The sequence below is a fragment of the Camelus bactrianus genome, chromosome 7 (genome assembly GCF_048773025.1).
Source record: "Camelus bactrianus isolate YW-2024 breed Bactrian camel chromosome 7, ASM4877302v1, whole genome shotgun sequence".
NCBI lineage: Eukaryota > Metazoa > Chordata > Mammalia > Artiodactyla > Camelidae > Camelus > Camelus bactrianus.
In genome coordinates this window covers 43,409,718-43,427,279 of record NC_133545.1, presented here as the reverse complement: position 1 = coordinate 43,427,279, position 17,562 = coordinate 43,409,718, and the positions used below count along the sequence as shown (strand labels likewise).

At 33.6% G+C, this 17,562-nt stretch overlaps 1 protein-coding gene and 1 non-coding gene across 6 annotated transcripts in view; one reads left to right on the top strand and one right to left on the bottom strand.

The window, feature by feature from the left end:
• The window catches only part of SKAP2 (src kinase associated phosphoprotein 2), a 291,337-nt gene that overhangs the window by 254,595 nt on the left and 19,180 nt on the right, over positions 1 to 17,562 (bottom strand). The window lies entirely within an intron of this gene.
• On the top strand, positions 2,264 to 2,370 carry LOC123612409 (U6 spliceosomal RNA). Its single transcript, XR_006719636.1, has one exon. It is a non-coding gene; the product is annotated as a U6 spliceosomal RNA (small nuclear RNA).

The following is a 17,562-nucleotide window of genomic DNA, read 5'->3' as shown; positions in this document are numbered from 1 at the left end:
TGACAAGTATGTGAAAAAGAACATCTACTCACAAAAAAACTGATCAGAAGGAAGTACACCAAAATAGTAATACTGGTTATTTGGGAGTAAGAAGATAGATGATAAATATTTTTTCCTTCTTTATATCATTTTGTATTTTCCAAATACTGTACAATAAGTACATATTAATTTGAAAAGAAAAAGAAACTTTGAATAGTAGTTAAAAAGTTATATAAATGCAAGCTATTAATACTGTGTGCTTAGATCACATTACTTCATTATTATATATAGGCTCTGGGATTGGTCATCTGTTTAAAAAAAAACAAACTAATTAAATTAGGCTATGTGGTATTTAAAGCAGCTTCTTAAACAACAAAGAGAAAAATTAATCAGATTTCTTCTGCCAGGACTCAAAAATAACCTCAGTAAGTTGAACCAGTGAATACAAAAGATCACTGCTCTCCTTTTTATTACTCAACTATGTCGTGTTATGCAGATTGTGAAGACCTGTCTTCTGGCTCTAAAAGGGAGTCATAAATACCAGTGTTAGCTTTCAAGTATTAGAGAATCCAAGGCTACCTTTTACTTTATTTCTGAAACTTATCCTTCTTAAATAAAGTTGTTTTGTTTGAAAGAATCATCTTTGCTCATGTGTTTGGCAAGTTTAAGCGCTTGTCTAGGTCATCATCAAATACCAAGGTTAACAAATTTTTCAAATGCAGTTCGGGCTACTAAATGTTTCCATACTGGGCAAAATATGTTTTTAAGGAGAGGAAGAAGAGAAAAAAAAAAAAAAAAAGAAAGTGTCTACTTTCTTATGGTCAGAAATCTCATTCCATAAAGTCATATTTTGAATGAAAGTGATTTTATGTTACCTTAAATATAAAATTCGAACTATTGGCTCCTCATTTTCAGGTACTTTTCATGTACTTTTTAAAGACTTATCTCTTACTGAAGGTTGTAATTCCCATTCTCTTTCTAGTAATATCTATGCTGCTTTAATTTACTTAGAGAACAGTTTTTACCAAAGAAAAAATAAATCTAAGCTTTGAATTTACTCCAAACTTAAATCTTCCTTTTAGAGCACTTGAATGAGAAAACTGCTTTATTTGATGATGCCATTGCTCTTTCTCAAGTTAGTTTTATGAACTTGCTTTTTCATTGAATTTGTCCACTCACATCTAACTGACCCAAATGCCTTATCAAGTACCCAAATCAGGTCAAGGATAAGAGCTGCTAGTGATGCTATTTTAAGAGGAAACAAAATGCACTGAAGCTAGACCAGCTCCTATTCTGTCAAAATGCACCATTTCTTTGGCATACACGTTACGGTTCACCAATTGGAGAAACAGCGACAAGCTGACAAAGTAGCTCACTCCTAGAGAACGATTTGACTATTTTGTCTATGGACATGCACTGAAACCTTTTTGAACAAAAATGTGGTTAATATATGAAATTGTATATTTTGATTCACAACTAGGGGACCTAGAAATTACTTGCTAGCTGTAGATTATCTATTTCTTTCAAGGACAAGAAGTGTGTCTCTTTAACCTCTTACATCCAGTGTTTAGCAAGTTCCACATAGCAAGCAGTCAATAAATATTTGTTAAACCAGTAACACAGTTGACTTATTGAAGAGCAACTGCCAGGTTGTATCATACTGCAATAGGCACTGTGGCTAATGAGCTCGGTTTATACATGTAAAGAGCTGAGGTCAAGGGCTCAATTCCCAAAAAAGTCTTTTGACCTTGTTCTAGTCACAATTTCATATCTTGTTCCAACAAGCCATCTCTCCCATGGATGCAAGAAGAATCAGATAAGCAGAGAGAGAGAGAAATAGTTTAATACAATTCATCACCATTCTAAAATAGATAATTTATGAAGTATTTATTTAGAAATTAAACTGATAATAAATGGGCTGTGCATCATTTTGATATGGAAAGTTCCAATATTTCTGAATGTGAGACTTTGTTACAAGATTAAAACAGTAACATTAACTACTGATCCTTATACTAATACAAATTAATATTTGATCCCTGTCTCATCTTATTATAACTGAAGTCATTTGTTACAGTTCCACTTCTGAGGACAATAATCTCCTTGTGATTGCTGTGAGAGATCATTTAATTCAAAACATTTGGCTAATAAAAAAGACTTCTATTTTTTGGATAAAGGAATTTCAACAACATGCTTTGCAAAATAAATACATAATATGAACATATTGCAAGACATATAGCCTAAGATATATACCTTTTCCAAGGCCAGCAAATAAACTTCTATCACAGTGCTTACTTTGGGAGCACATGTACTAAAACTGGAACGATACAGAGAAGATTAGCATGGCCCCTGCACAAGGATGACACACAAATTTGTGAAGAGTTCCATATTTTTCAGACTGGGATTTCAAAATTTGTAGATTCTGACAGGCATATGCAGAATAGATAAACAGGATTATACTGTACAGCACAGGGAAATGTATACAAGATCTTGTAGCTCACAGCGAAAAAAAATATGACAATGAACATATGTATGTTCATGTATAACTGAAAAATTGTGCTCTACACTGGAATTTGACACAACATTGTAAAATGACTATAACTCAATTAAAAAAAAGTTAAAAAAAAAAAAAAACTTCTATCACAAATGGAGCCTGTTTCAGAAGTTTGAATACAGGAGAGTTTTAATTTGTATTAAGATATCATTAGCTTTAATATCTCAATAAAGTCAATGAGCTTCTTCTGTCTTACATTTTCTCATTGTGAAAGTGGAGATAATGCTACTTACTGTTTCACAGGGGATACTGTGCAAATTAATTGGTTAATGTTCCTAAAGCACTGTCTAAGTGCTAAATGTTATCATTAGTGTGCATTGTATATCTCTTTGCAATTGTCTGCCACCTTAAAATTCTATGACTTGTAAGGGTGCCTCACTTCTAGAATACTTAAAAAGGTGAAGGAAAGTTCAAGAAAAAAAAAGTACTTGAGCTAAGCTACGACAGAAGAAAGAAATTTGGAATTTGGCATGTTTTACTACATGCTTCTTGTTACATCAAATTACATGCTTCTTAGACTAAAAATCCATTGAACCATTTTAAATGGGTAAATTGTATGGCATGTGAATGATATCTCAATGAAACTGTTGTAGAAATAATAATAAATCCAACTTCATCATGACACCAAAAAAAAAGCTATATCTCCTTGAAAATCTAGATCTTTATTCTAGAAGAAAACTTTCTGTCCACATATACTTTCAGATCAAAATATGCTATATAGTTTTAAGAAATAAATTTACAATAGAATTAAGTAGTTAAATCATGCATTAAGATAAAGTTATTTATTTTTAATAATTTATTAATTATAATAGTTATATATTTAACCTGAGTGCTGAGGTAAGATTGAGTCTATCTTGGTATAAATGATGCCAAATCTAATAATGCCTATCTTTGCTTTTGCTTTTCACCTTTTCTCTTTGAAGAGAAATACTTAAATTGGAAGAATGAAATTTCACCTGAATTAATAGTAACAATAGTAGTAGTAGTACAAACTTTACATTTGAATGTGATTTATAATTTTACTAGGTAGCAAGAAATGTGAAGGGCTTGACAGCTCACCCTATTTGCAGACTAACAAATCAGCCTGCCACAGTTTCATTGTTGCTGGCAAAAGACAAAACTCTTGGCTCAGAAACAAAAGTCAGTTTATTAACCACAGAATAGCCAGAGCCAGAGCATCATATTCTTGTGCCAGTTCTCCAAGCCCCAGTTCCCACAGGGGACACAAGGGCTAGGAGACACCTGTACAAATAGGTTGTGTTAAAGGAGAGGAACCTTGAGCTTAAAAACCCCCAATCTTTTCCTTCTACTCCAGAGAGAGACATTCTCTCTACCAAATCTGTTTGCTATACTAACATTCTTGAAAAAAATAGTCATAAACAAAAGGCTGGCAGTGGCTATACTCACAAGACACACAGAAATGTTAGAGAACCAAGGAGAATTATATGCTAACTCTAGGATGACCATATATCTTGGTTTGCTTGGGACAGCCTTAGCTAGTACCTATTGTCCAAACTTAATTATTAATAGCATCCCCTTTCACTCTCACAAGTAACCAGTTTAAACAAGAACTTATATGGTCACCACACTTAAAATTCTTAAGAAATTCCTCTGCCTGGTCAGATCACTGATGATCTCATAGCTAAGGTTTAGGTCAACTAAACTAGAATGGAGGCCAACACTATATTAAAAAATTAACTCAAATCTTAAACATAAGACCTGGAATCATAAAATTCCTAGAATAAAACATAGGCAGGAAGTTCCTTGATTTTAGTTTTGGTGATGATTTTTTTTTTTTTTTTTTGATTTGACACTAAAATCAAAGGCAACAAAAGCAAAAATAAACCAGTGGGACTACATCAAATGAAAAAGCTTCTGCACAGCAAAGGAAACTATCAACAAAATAAGAATGGACCTACTGAATGGAACAAAATATTTGCAAATCATATATCTGATAAAGGGTTAATATCCAAAATATGTAAAGAACTCATACAACTCAGTAGCAAAAATGCATACTAGCCGATTAAAAAATGGGCAGAAGATCTGAATAGACATTTTTCCAAAGGAGACATGCAGATGGCCAACAGGTATATGAAAAGGTGCTCGGAATCATTAATCATCTGGGAAATGACATCAAAAGGACAATGAGATATCACTTCACACCTGTTAGAATGGCTCTTATCAAAATTATAAGAAATAACTAGTGTTGGTGAGGATGTGGAGAAAGGAAACGCTTGTGCACCGTTGGTGGGAATGTAAATTGGTGCACCTACTATAGAAAACAGTATGAAGATTCCTCAAAAAAATCTGGAACTACCATATGATCCAAAAATTTCACTTCTGGGTATCTATCTGAAGGAAACAAAAACACTAACTCGAGAAGACATATGCACCCCCATGTTCAATGCAACATTATTTACAATAGCCAAGGCATGGAAGCAATCTAAGTGTCCATCAATAGATAAATGGATAAAGATAGTGCTGTATATATATGCAAGGGAATATTCAATAAGAAAGAAGGAAATCTTGCTATTTGCAACACCATTGGTAGACCTTGAAGTCATTGTGTTAAATAAAATTTTAGGCAGAGAAAAACAAAACCCTATGATCTCACTTACAAGTGGCATCTTAAAAAAAAAAATCAAAACAACCCCCCCCCCCCACAAAAAAACCTCATAAATACAGACAACAGACTGGCGGTTGCCAGAGGCAGGAAGTAGGGGGCTAGGGTAGGAGAAATGGGTGAAGATTGTCAAAAGGTACAAACTTCCAGTTATAAAACAAGTACTGGGGATATAATGTACAGTATTGCAACTATAATTAATAATACTATATTATATATTTGAAAGTTGGTAAGAGAGTAAATCTTAGAAGTTCTCATCACAAGAAAAAAATGTGTAACTATGCGTGGGATAGATGTTACTAGACTTACTGCAGTGATCATTTCACAACAAATACCAAATTGTTACGTGGTACACCTGAAACTAATATAATGTTATGTCAATTATATCTCAGTTTAAAAAAAAAATAGAGGCCAAAAAGGGGAAGGTCAAATCATATCTATCATTTTAATAATCACTAAATGAAGAGGATTTCAAGTACTCATCTAAAAGGAAAGATTATTTCAGGAAAAATTATAAGCTAGTTTGAACATTAATTAAGACAAGCCACTAAAAAGTAGTAACAGAAGCTTTCAGATAGCTCGTGTAACAACTACATTATTTTGCCTGAATCCCTGCGCATCTTTACTGAAAAATCTCAGGTAATTTTTACCCCAAGTATCCCTGAAACTAAGAAATAATTTTCTGACCTTCCATTTTGAGTTGTAAAGAGTATTAAAAAGTATCCTGTGTATTTCAGCAACATGCTTTCAATCCACTCCAGCCAGGTTCCTCATCCTCTCTCACCCTTCCAGATAGCTCAGGCTATTTGGCGTCAACTTTATTCCAGTCTCATACTCATCCCTTTCCCCTGCTCTCTTACCCGTAGGCCCTACTCTGACCCCTGTCTCCACAATCAATCCTGACCTTAGACAATAATGATTTAAGAAGTTTTAACTCAATACTATGGAACCAAGCTCAATTTACCCCTTCTGACTGGTCCAACTAGCCCAGTTTTGTCAAGTTCACTTTGTTGTTATTCCATAGGTTGGTGCCCATCCAGGCTCCACTTATGGTGAGAGAATCCTTCATGGTCTCATTCCCTGAATTTGAGTTGTCCCCAGAGGTTGTAACCTGGCCAGGCTCTTGTCAGGCCCCTTTCAGAGAAGAGAACCCCAAGTCCTGAGGAGAGGTTTTGTAATAACCAACCTGATCATATAGATTTTCAGACACCACAAGCTCCTGGATTCTCTATACCTGTGCTTTGCAGCTTGTTGAGGAATGCTATTATCCCCACGTGGGACTTTCAAGACACATACAATTTCACTGCCACATCTTCTACCTCATATACCATGGAGTGCCCATCAGCCTAGCCTTCCTCTCTAGACCCAGCCAGAGCCTCACAATAATGACCATTTCAAAAACATCTGTTCAATTACAGTCTTGTTCCTTCCCACCCTGTCATTTCTGCCCCAGGTGGCTGTTCAGACCTGACTATTTTAAAACATCGAGAATTTCTGTATTGCTGTTCTCCTCTTACAACTCTATCTAAAGAATTAATTACATGATTCCAGCAGGTTCTCAGTATAAAGTAAAGACAGTTTAACAGAATAGCCTGTGTTGCAAAATAGCCTCAGCATGTGACAGATTATTAGAATATCTGGACTTTGTGAGTTTATGAATATTCAACTCATATGGGTCCTTGGGGATTTACTTAAATCTCAATGTAAAATAAAATTATAAAATCTGTAGTAAAAATTACATGAATATTATTATTGCAATTATGTAAAAAAAAATTATGATGTGACAAAGCCTGAAAGACAATCTACAAACAGCAGTGTATCTTATACACATGTGAATAGTTAAATCAGAGTAATATGATTATTGAATTATTTTCTTTTTAAAAAAATCTATTTTCACATTTTGATAAGGAAAAGGAAATTTTAATATTTATTTATCACAGATAAGACTTTTTAAGTTTGCTGAGACAATACAATGAAAAATACTATATAGTTATCAATGCTTCCTTTTTAATGATCTCTTCCTTAATCAAATCTTGGTTTAGCTGTGTATTGATTTAGAACATGCCCCCTTTCATATGCACATGTGTGTTTTCCAAAGACTTCAAAAGGTTAACAACTGTTATATATCATTATATACTAACAGTTTGGTCTAATGGATAAGGACTGAATCAGCAATCTTAATATCTTCCTTTTAGCTCTATGACCCTGGCAAGCCATTAACATCTATCACCTTGGTTTCTCTTTCAAAACGAATAATAATAATTGTTGAGTTAGGAAAATACCTATAAAGTTTATTAAGAGTCTTTAGTGAAAAATGAGAAATGAATGTAAATTAGTATATTATAAAGACCTAGTTCAGCTAGTCTACTTTTCAAATATATGAAATTTTAATTTGATAGTAATGTGTTTTGGGATTATAACTAAGTTTATTGATGCGGAAGGTAAATTAGACTATTAGTATATTAAAATACTTTGCTGAATATCAGATAATATTTTGACATAAATTTTCAATGAGAAACATAGCATGGCATGTAAAGACATATAATTCTTTGCATAACCCAAAGCTAGGATTTACAATTGTAAAGAAAAGAATTGATTGATAAAGATGACTCTTAATTAGCAAATGGTAATCTCTAACTCAAGTCTTTAAAGTTCCTTTAAAATGTGTAGTAGTAATCCCACAGATTCACCAGTTGTGATGATACCCTTACAAAATACTGCTTTTTCACAAGTAATTGAAGAAATATTGCAGCAAAATTAATTACCATTCTACTGCCTAAAAGTGTACCTTCAAGCTGTTAAATGAGTGAACAGAGATCTATTATGACTTTAACAAGAACATTACTCTCCATGGGAATTACTGCTATTAACAGTAGGAAATGCATCATTTAAAGACATTAAAATTAAGTGGAAATTTTTTCACTCATTTAAATAAAAGTCCTTATTCTTTACTTCACAATAAAACTTGCTTTCACTACCTTCTTTATTGTAGGAATTTATGCAAAATTTTCCTGGTATTGCCATTTTGGATGGCTTTTATATTTTTTAATCTCTACATTTCATTTTCTTTTCTATAGAAACAGTGGTAGAGAGGTATTAAATTAGTATAATTTAACAATGTTTGCAATCAGATATATGAGGACTTTGTTCCAGCTACAAACATTACTCGTAATATAGCACTATTAGTCAGCTACTTATTTCAAATTCAGACAAATTATTTATATTCAAGAATCTCAGATCCTAAATTTATTAGCTTTCTTCCCATACCTGCTAGATTCTATGTAGGGATTTGGTAAGACATAAAATACATGTGTGAACATAAAAAGAACAAGTGAGGAAGGGAGAATAATCTCTATATTTCAATAGTCAAATATGATGAAATGCCATCTCCAACAATCAAATTGGAAAATATTGAAATTTATTTTCATTCTTAATACTGGCCAGAGTGCAATGAAATGGACATTTCTGCTCACTTCATTTTGTAAAATAAATTGGTCCTCTCTGGAAAGCAATTTGGTCATATGAATCAAGAGCTCTGTATATAATCTCACCCTTTGACTCAGTATTACTACTTCTGGGAGTCAATCTTTAGAAAGTAACACAAATGTTGACTATGCACCCCCAAAGATGTGCCAGAGTTATTTATGATAACAAAATGCTGGAAATAATCTAAAACTCCAACAAAGGGAATGCTTAAGGCAAATATGGTAATAGAAAAAATGGAATACTTTACAACTATTGAAAATTATGTATACAAAAATATTTTAAGTGAAAAGACAAAATGCTTATGATATAATAATATTAAATGAAAAGGTCATATATAAAATTATATGTGTTTTAGGATCTAAAAAGGAATGGAAAGAGGAAAGTGAATTTTAAAAAAAGACTGAAAGGAAATATACGAAAATAACAGTAGTGGTAGTTTCTTGGTTGAGGAGATTGTAGGGTTTTTTTCCCCCCTTTTCTGGTTCTTAATCATTTTCAGTAATTTCTAAACACTGTATAATGAAAATGTAGTATTTTTATAATCATAAAAAAAGTCAATGGGTTGGGAACTGCAAGCAAATTTTAATTTTTAAAAAAATGGGACATGGAAGAAAGTTCACACATGATCAAATAAAAAAAACAAATTTCCTAATAGTAGATGTACATTGATTCTATTTTTGATTTTTTTAAAGTATAAAGTATAAAGTATTTTTTGAGTATAAAGTAATCAAATTCATAAAAACAGAAAGTAGAATGGTGGTTATTGAGTGGAGGGAGAATCAGGGATTTGTGTGTATAAAAAGTTTCAGTTTTGCAAGATGAAAAATCCTAGACATCTGATGCACAGCCATGTGAATATACCTAATACTAGTGAACTGTACACTTAAAAATAGCTAAAATGGTAAATTTTATGTTACCTGCTTTTTACCACAATTTTTTAGAAAGCATAATTATATGAACATTGGTATGTGTGTTGATGTGTATCAGGATAAAATTTCAGATTGTTAGCAAGAGTTTCCCCTTAGAAGTAGGAAAGGGGATGTCAGGAGAGACTTTTTTTTTTTTCTTTACTTTAAATATTTCTGTATAATTTGAATACTTTCAGTAAGTTAAAACTATTAAAATTCTTTAATTTGGGGGTGAAACCTAGATTCATTTGTGGTTCCTTGATCCTAACTGCTATAACTTTCAATGAAAGAGTAATAGGTTAAGTCACTTGTATCCAATTTAGCAGTCAATAGAAGCACAGAGCCTGCAGATCAAAGCAGGACTGGGAAACATTTAAAAACATGTATCATTTCCCTAGGAAGTTACCTGAACTTTAAAATCAACTTTTCAATGTCAAAGTGTTGGGTAAAGAAAAGATTATAGTACTCAGGGGATAGAATAGAATAAATCAAAGATATAAAAACCACTGGGGTTAATATCCAATACATATAAACACCTCATACAACCCAACATAAAAAAAACAAACAAACAACATGATTAAAAAATGGGCATAAGAAGCGGGGAGGGTATAGCTCAGTGGTAGAGTGCAAGCTTAGTATTCACAAGGTCCTGGGTTCAATCCCCAGTACCCCCATTAAAATAAATAAATAAGCAAACCTAATTACCTCCCCCTCAAAAGTAAATAATAAAAAAAATTAAGTTAAATAAAAACTGAGCAGAAGAACTGAATAAACATTTTTCCAAAAAGGAAATTCAGATGGCCAACAGGAAAAAGAAGCTCAACATCATTAATTATCAGGGAAATGAACATCAAAATCACAATATCACCTCACACCTATCAGAATGGCTATCATCAAAAAGAACACAAATAACAAATGTTGGTGAAGATAGGGAGAAAAGGGAACCCTCATACACTGTTGGTAAGAATGCAAATTAGTGCAGTCACTGTGGAAAACAGTATGGAGATTTCTCAAAAAACTAAAAATAGAACTACCACATGACCCAGCAATTCTACTCCTGAATATATACCCCCAAAAACCCCAAAACCACTCATTTGAAAAGATACATGCACCCCAATGTTCATAGGAGCATTACTTACAATTGCCAAGATACGGAAGCAACCTAAGTGTCCATCAACAGATGAATGGATAAAGAAGATGTGATATATATACACACACACACACACACACATATACACATACATACACACACACACATACATACACACAATGAAATACTACTCAGCCATAAAAAAGAATGAACTTTTGCCATTTGCAGCAACAATGGATGGACTTGGAGGGCATTATGCTAAATGAAATAAATCAGACAGAGAAAGACAAACACTGTATCTATACCATTTATATGTGGAATGTAAAAAATACAACAAACTAGTGGATAAAACAAGAAGGAGACTCACAGATATAGAGAACAAACTAGTGGTTACCAGTGGGGAGAGGAAAGGGGAAAGACAATACAGGGGTAGAGGATTTTTTAAAAAGGGTTACTATGGGATTATATGAAGTCATGTGTGTGAAACATTTGAAAATTATAAAGCACTGTAGAATGTAAAGAATTTCATTTAATAAAAAAATTAAATAAGTAAAACAACTGTTTACAGTTATTGATCAGTTCACAGTCAAGCACAACAATAAGAATTAAATTAGAAAAATGTTAAGTACTTATTAAAAATTACCTACATAAGATGAGGTAATTAATAACAGAATGTAACCACTTATAATCAGAATTTACATTTCCATTGATTATGGCTATTTACAATAGTACAATGACAGAGAAGAATCCATGATCTACCTGCTCGAAGTAGTGAGAATCAGTGTCTGAAATCTCTGAATATAGTAACAAAGAACATTTACTCCTTTACTCACTGACTTATTCAATAAACATTTATTGGAGCAGTTACTGCTGTATCAGGTATCATGTGAATCTAAAACAACCAGAATATCAGTTTTAAAATATTTCCTAGGTGCCACCTATATATTTAGCACTGTGCTGAGTATGGTGGCAATTATTATAGAGGAATGTGGAGAAGCAACTATCACCTCTATACAATCAGCATTTAAAATCGAACTTTAGAACTAGAAAGAATATTACGCAGTCATGTCTTACTTTTTTGGAGTTACCATTTTTTAATGAACTGATGATTCTATTAGACAGTATTTATTTTCCTTGATGACCTTAATTGGGAAAATAACACATCTGCAACCATATGAGTTTCCTTACTTTATATTAAAATTTTACAAATACATGAAATCCAAAAGTTTAGAAAGCATTGTCCTAAAGGTCATCTAGCAAAAAGCATATATTTAATTCTATAGGCAATTAGAATGGTCCCTAAGAAGTAGAATGGTAATATTGGAGCAGTAAAATGGTGACAGATTAGGGGCTCATTATTTGTTGACATCTCTTCAATAGATTTTAGCAAAGGTAATTTAGTGAAATGTAAGAAATCAAAAATATATAAAAAGGAGAAACTTTTACATAGAATAATTTAATACAGAAAATACAAAATACAAATAGAATGAGCAGGATATAAGTTCCAATATTTCAAAACACTTCCAAATACACTTGCGCGCGCACACACACACACACACACACACACTCATACAACCCAGCAACAATAGAGTTAGTGTGTGTGCTAAATTGAGATATCAAAATCAACTCAATACATTATGCATATCCTATTCAACTCTACTATTCACAAAGCCTAAGGAAACCAGTAAGTCTCGAGGTTTGCCTTTATTTATTTAATATTTTGGTAAATGGAGTTAATAACACCCCAGTTTCAATTCTGGATTATGACACTGACCCAAACATAATTTGTCACTGCTTGGCTTTCTCAGAGTATACAGTAAGAGAAAAAGCAAAGACTGATAAACCCTGTTATTTATTTTGAGTGACTGTACCAAGAAAAGTCCTACAAATAATAGGATGAATCATTGGATTGCAGAAGACAGCATCTGCCAAGGTTCCATTTTAAAAAGCTAGCATTTCTATAGCTCCCTTTGTTCCTCCCTTGCTGTAGGGCAGATGTCTCACACTATTTAGAACATCAAATAGTGGCTGCCCATCAGGACTCAATAATTAGACCGTCAAATTGACAGCTTCATTTTTACTTTTCTTCTAAAATATGTATGTTACCTCTGATTTTCTTCTTGTATCATTCTTCTCTTGAAAAGCTGCTCTTTTGATTTTTTTTCTTTACCCAAGACTACCTGCTCTGGGCTTTGTGATTATCCTCTGAACACATTACTTTATGAACATGAACTTCTGGACATAGCTATTTGATTCCACCCTTGAGCTTCAAGGAAACTTTCCAGTGTGCTGTACTTGTGGTTTCTTGAGTGTATCTGCCTAGAAACCACCAGCATCTGCCCAGGGGAGTCCAGCCCTTATCCTCAGCAGTAGTTCACAATCTTGATGGCATTGGAATCATCTGTACAGCTTCTTAAACTCAATGTGGCCCAACTTCAGCCCAGTTCAATTAAGATCAGAAATTTGGAGGATGGCACCCAGGTGTATGTAGTTTCTAACTTTTTCTACTTTGCCAGAACTGAGAAATACTGGTAAGAGGTATAAATTAGCCAGTATTTCCAAAGTTATTTCACTGACTTGTCATTTCTTTATAGGTCTGCCTCCTCTACTAGACTGTGGACTTCTTGAAGACAGTATTTTGGCATAGTAGGTTTTCAATAATTTAATTTAAAATAAAAATCTGAACCCCTTACCATACCTTACGTGGCCTGGTGTGATCTTTTTCCTGCCTGTCCACCTCACATCTCCCTCCTTGCCCCTGAGTTTCTGGCAAACATGCCAAATTTATTCCTACTTCCAGGCCTTTGCACTTACTGCCCTCTCAACCAGAAACACTCTTCTCTGAGCCCTTCATTTCTCTGGCTCCTTTCTCATTATAAAGATCTCTGCTGTCCTTAGAAAGTCCTTTTCTGACCACCCTGTATAAAATAACCACTCCCCCTGCAGTTGCTATCACCTCCCACTCTGTCTTACTTCCTTCATGTTACTCACATCCATAAAAAATTAACTTTCTTACTTATTATATACTTATTTACTGTCTATTTCCACCCACCCATTCCACCCAACCCCACACTAGACCGAAAATTCTAAGAGAGTCAGAACTTTGACTCCTTTGCCATTACATCCCTAGGGCTTGCTTACTGTGCCTGGTATGGAGTAAATCCTTAGTAAATATTTTTGAATGAACTCTGAATAAGCATTTGAATGAATGAATGAGAGCATAAACCCAGCAGACTGCTCAAAAATTCAGGACCCCTTGGCCTATGTTTTAGTAATATCTTTTTGATATTAGTTTCTTAACACTATTTCCCTTTGAAAAAGTATCAATAATTGTACTATCCCATTTATTAAAGTCATTGTTGATTTTAAACAATTTCATTGGCTTTTTTCTGTATTTCACTCCCTCTTTTGCCCAGATTAACTTGTAACTAAATTCATCAAGCAATAATATGAAAATAAGGAAAAAAAAAAACTCAATTCAAAAATGGGCAGAAGACCTAAACAAGCAATTCTCCAAGGAAAAAATACAGATGATCAATAGGCACATGAAAAAATGCTCAATATCACTAATTATCAGAGAAATGCAAATCAAAACTACAATGAGGTATCACCTCACACCAGTCAGAATGGCCATCATTAAAAAGTCCACAAACAATAAATGCCAGAGAGGCTGTGGAGAAAGGGGAACCCTCCTACACTGTTGGTGGGAATGCAGTTTAGTGCAGCCACTGTGGAAAACAGTGTGGAGATTCCTCAAAAGACTAGGAATAGACTTACCATATGATCCAGGAATCCTGCTCCTGGGCATATATCCAGAAGGAACCCTACTTCAAAAAGACACCTGCACCCCAATGTTCATAGCAGCACTATTTACAATAGCCAAGACATGGAAACAGCCTAAATGTCCATCAACAGATGACTGGATAAAGAAGATGTGGTATATTTATACAATGGAATAGTATTCAGCCATAAAAATGACAACATGATGCCATTTGCAGCAACATGGATGTCCCTGGAGAATGTCACTCTAAGTGAAGTAATAAGCCAGAAAGAGAAAGAAAAATAACATATGAGATTGCTCATACGTGGAATCTAAAAAAAAAAAAAAAAAAAAAAAAAAAGAACATAAATACAGAACAGAAACAGACTCATAGACATAGAATACAAACTTGTTGTTGCCAAGGGGGCAGGAGGTGGGAAGGGACAGACTGGGATTTCAAAATTTGTAGATACTGACAGGCATATATAGAATAGATAAACAAGATTAAACTGTATAGCACAGGGAAATATACACAAGATCTTGTGGTAGCTCACAGTGAAAAAAATATGTGACAATGAATATATGTATGTTCATGCACAACTGAAAAATTGTGCTCTACACTGGAATGTGACACAACATTGTAAAATGACTATAACTCAATAAAAATTAAAAAAAAGAAATAAAATGAAAACCACATGCCATCTTGCTGTAGATTATCGAGATTTAGAGGTTGATTAATTATGAAGATTATTCATTATGCTGTATTATATGCAATCAAGTCATTGGCATCTTTCTAGAATGACCTTTATTTCATTGTCTTAAAAATAGAAATAATCCTAACTTATTTAAATTTATATATTAAGTATACACAAATTTATATGTTAAAACTTGAATTATTTCTTTTCACTATGTAGTGTTTAAAAGTTAAAATTTTTTAATCTTAAAGTCAACAGTCCTTACACAAGGATCAGTTTCTAATTCTATAGTGAGCTCTAGTATAGAAAGGACTTAAAATAGCTCATGTAAGAATAGGATAAGAAAAATATTGAACAAAATATAGTCATAGTAAATGCATTATCATGTGATATCTATTACTGTTTAATACCCTGTAACATAATATTTAACTATTTTTTTCAGTTGCTTGTATTATATTTAGATATTCTTTGATCACATCAACCCTGGTCAAATGATCATGGAGGGCCTTGCAAATCATGTAATGAAATTCAGATTTTTATCTTGAGAGCAATGCAGTGCCATTCAAGAGCTATTTCCTAAGCAAGGGGAATACTATTGGTGTTTTAGAAATTTCCCTTTGCCAGATGGTAGATGGAATGGAAGAGAACAGAGCAAAAGGCAAGGAATTCTAGATGAGAACCATTGACCTGGAATTGGATAGTGACAGTGAACATGAGGAGAAACAAAGAGATTCAAGGAAGATTTAAGGAGATAAAATAGACAGAACTAATCACTGCTGTTTATATTATATCTTATCCCCTTTTATTTATACTTTTTGCACATTTTAGTTATGGGGAGGGTGTTAAAAGTTTATGAACTAAAGTTATTTCACATTAAATACTGATGGAAGCAATAGCTCGCACCCTATTCATCCCAAAATCTTGGAAAAGTTACAGAAGCAAAGTTACAGCAGATCCACAGAATACTGATCCGATATAGCATCAGAATATTTGATATGTAATTTCTTTTATCCCTTTTACAATGAGTATTACACAGCTTGTACGTAATATGTAAGTAACACATAAGACATACGTTGACAAACAGCAATACCGCTTGTCTGTCCGCACACCCGAAAGGCTATGGCAGCAGCCTCCCTATGGCTCTTCTGTAAAAGATACCGTGGTTTGTAATGGTCTGCAGAGCCTTTATTTTCTTTCCTGCCCATGTCTGCATGTCCAAATCCAAAATATAATCTCCAGGTCATTTCAACTGCCATCACTCTCTCATGCAACCATCTCAGTTCCCGATCTGGAAGTAACAAATCCTCCCTACACAATTCCCATGCTCCTTTTACGACACTTCATGCTCTACTTTGTGCAAAGGTCTTATCTTCCAGTAGACTATAAGCTACTTGTAACCAGGGTCCTTGTCATTTCCTCTTTAATTTACCCACAGTACTTAGCACAGTGCCTGGCAAGTTACAGAAACTCCATAAATATTTGTCAAATGAATGAATCAATAGCCATTTCCAGCTGCTTTTTCCACCACTGCCTTGTTTCACTTAGATCAATAACAATGGAAATGCTGCCAGAGATCAAAGCCACATGGGACCTCCTGAATTATAGGTTCCAGGAACAAGGTTCACTGGCAACTTTGTAGAAACTATACTGATATTTTACTTAAAGAGATACTGCCAAACTACACGTCTAAACTTTGATTTATAATCTCCCTGACAACAATCCCAACTGAATATTTTAGCATAAAAATTCTAACCACAAGTTTCTTTTGAAACTTGGTTATCCCCATGTATCAAACTATACATAAGAAAATGGCTCAAGGTAGCCAGATTGGGGTAACTGTATTGAAACCCAAGATCATATTAATAACACTAAAACAAACTTTGAGATTCATCCTCATTTTTTAACTAGTCTTCTAAGAAAATCAATGTCTAGAAAAGAAAACAATCATGTTGAAATTTCAAAACAGAACTTTAATTTCCTAATAAAAAGACAACTGTTAAAGATGAAGAGATCCACAAACCTGGCAGCTGAGGTATCTCTCAAATGTCTAAACTGCTTCAACACAAAGTTAGCCAAAGTCATGTCCATGTAGACCTAGAACACACCTATTTTAAAAATTCCTTTCTTATCGTTTGGAAACACTACAGTCTTTCAGTATTGTGAATATTCTGTAGGCCTGGTACTGGGTCCAAGGTATATTTGGCTTCTGTGGTTTTAGGAGAAAGGAGCTTAAGCTCCTATGCCTCATTATATTTGGATTTACAATGGAATCATTTGTATTTGTATTAAATAACAATAACAAAACAAGGTGATTAAAAAGGACATTTGATACCAAGGTATGTAGGGATAAAATGGCATGGTATCTGGGATTTGCTTTAAAATATTTCAGCAAAGGGGGAAAAGGAGATGACAGACGAAGAAAATGACAAAATCTAGACAGTGATTTAATTGGGTAGTGAGTACATGAGGG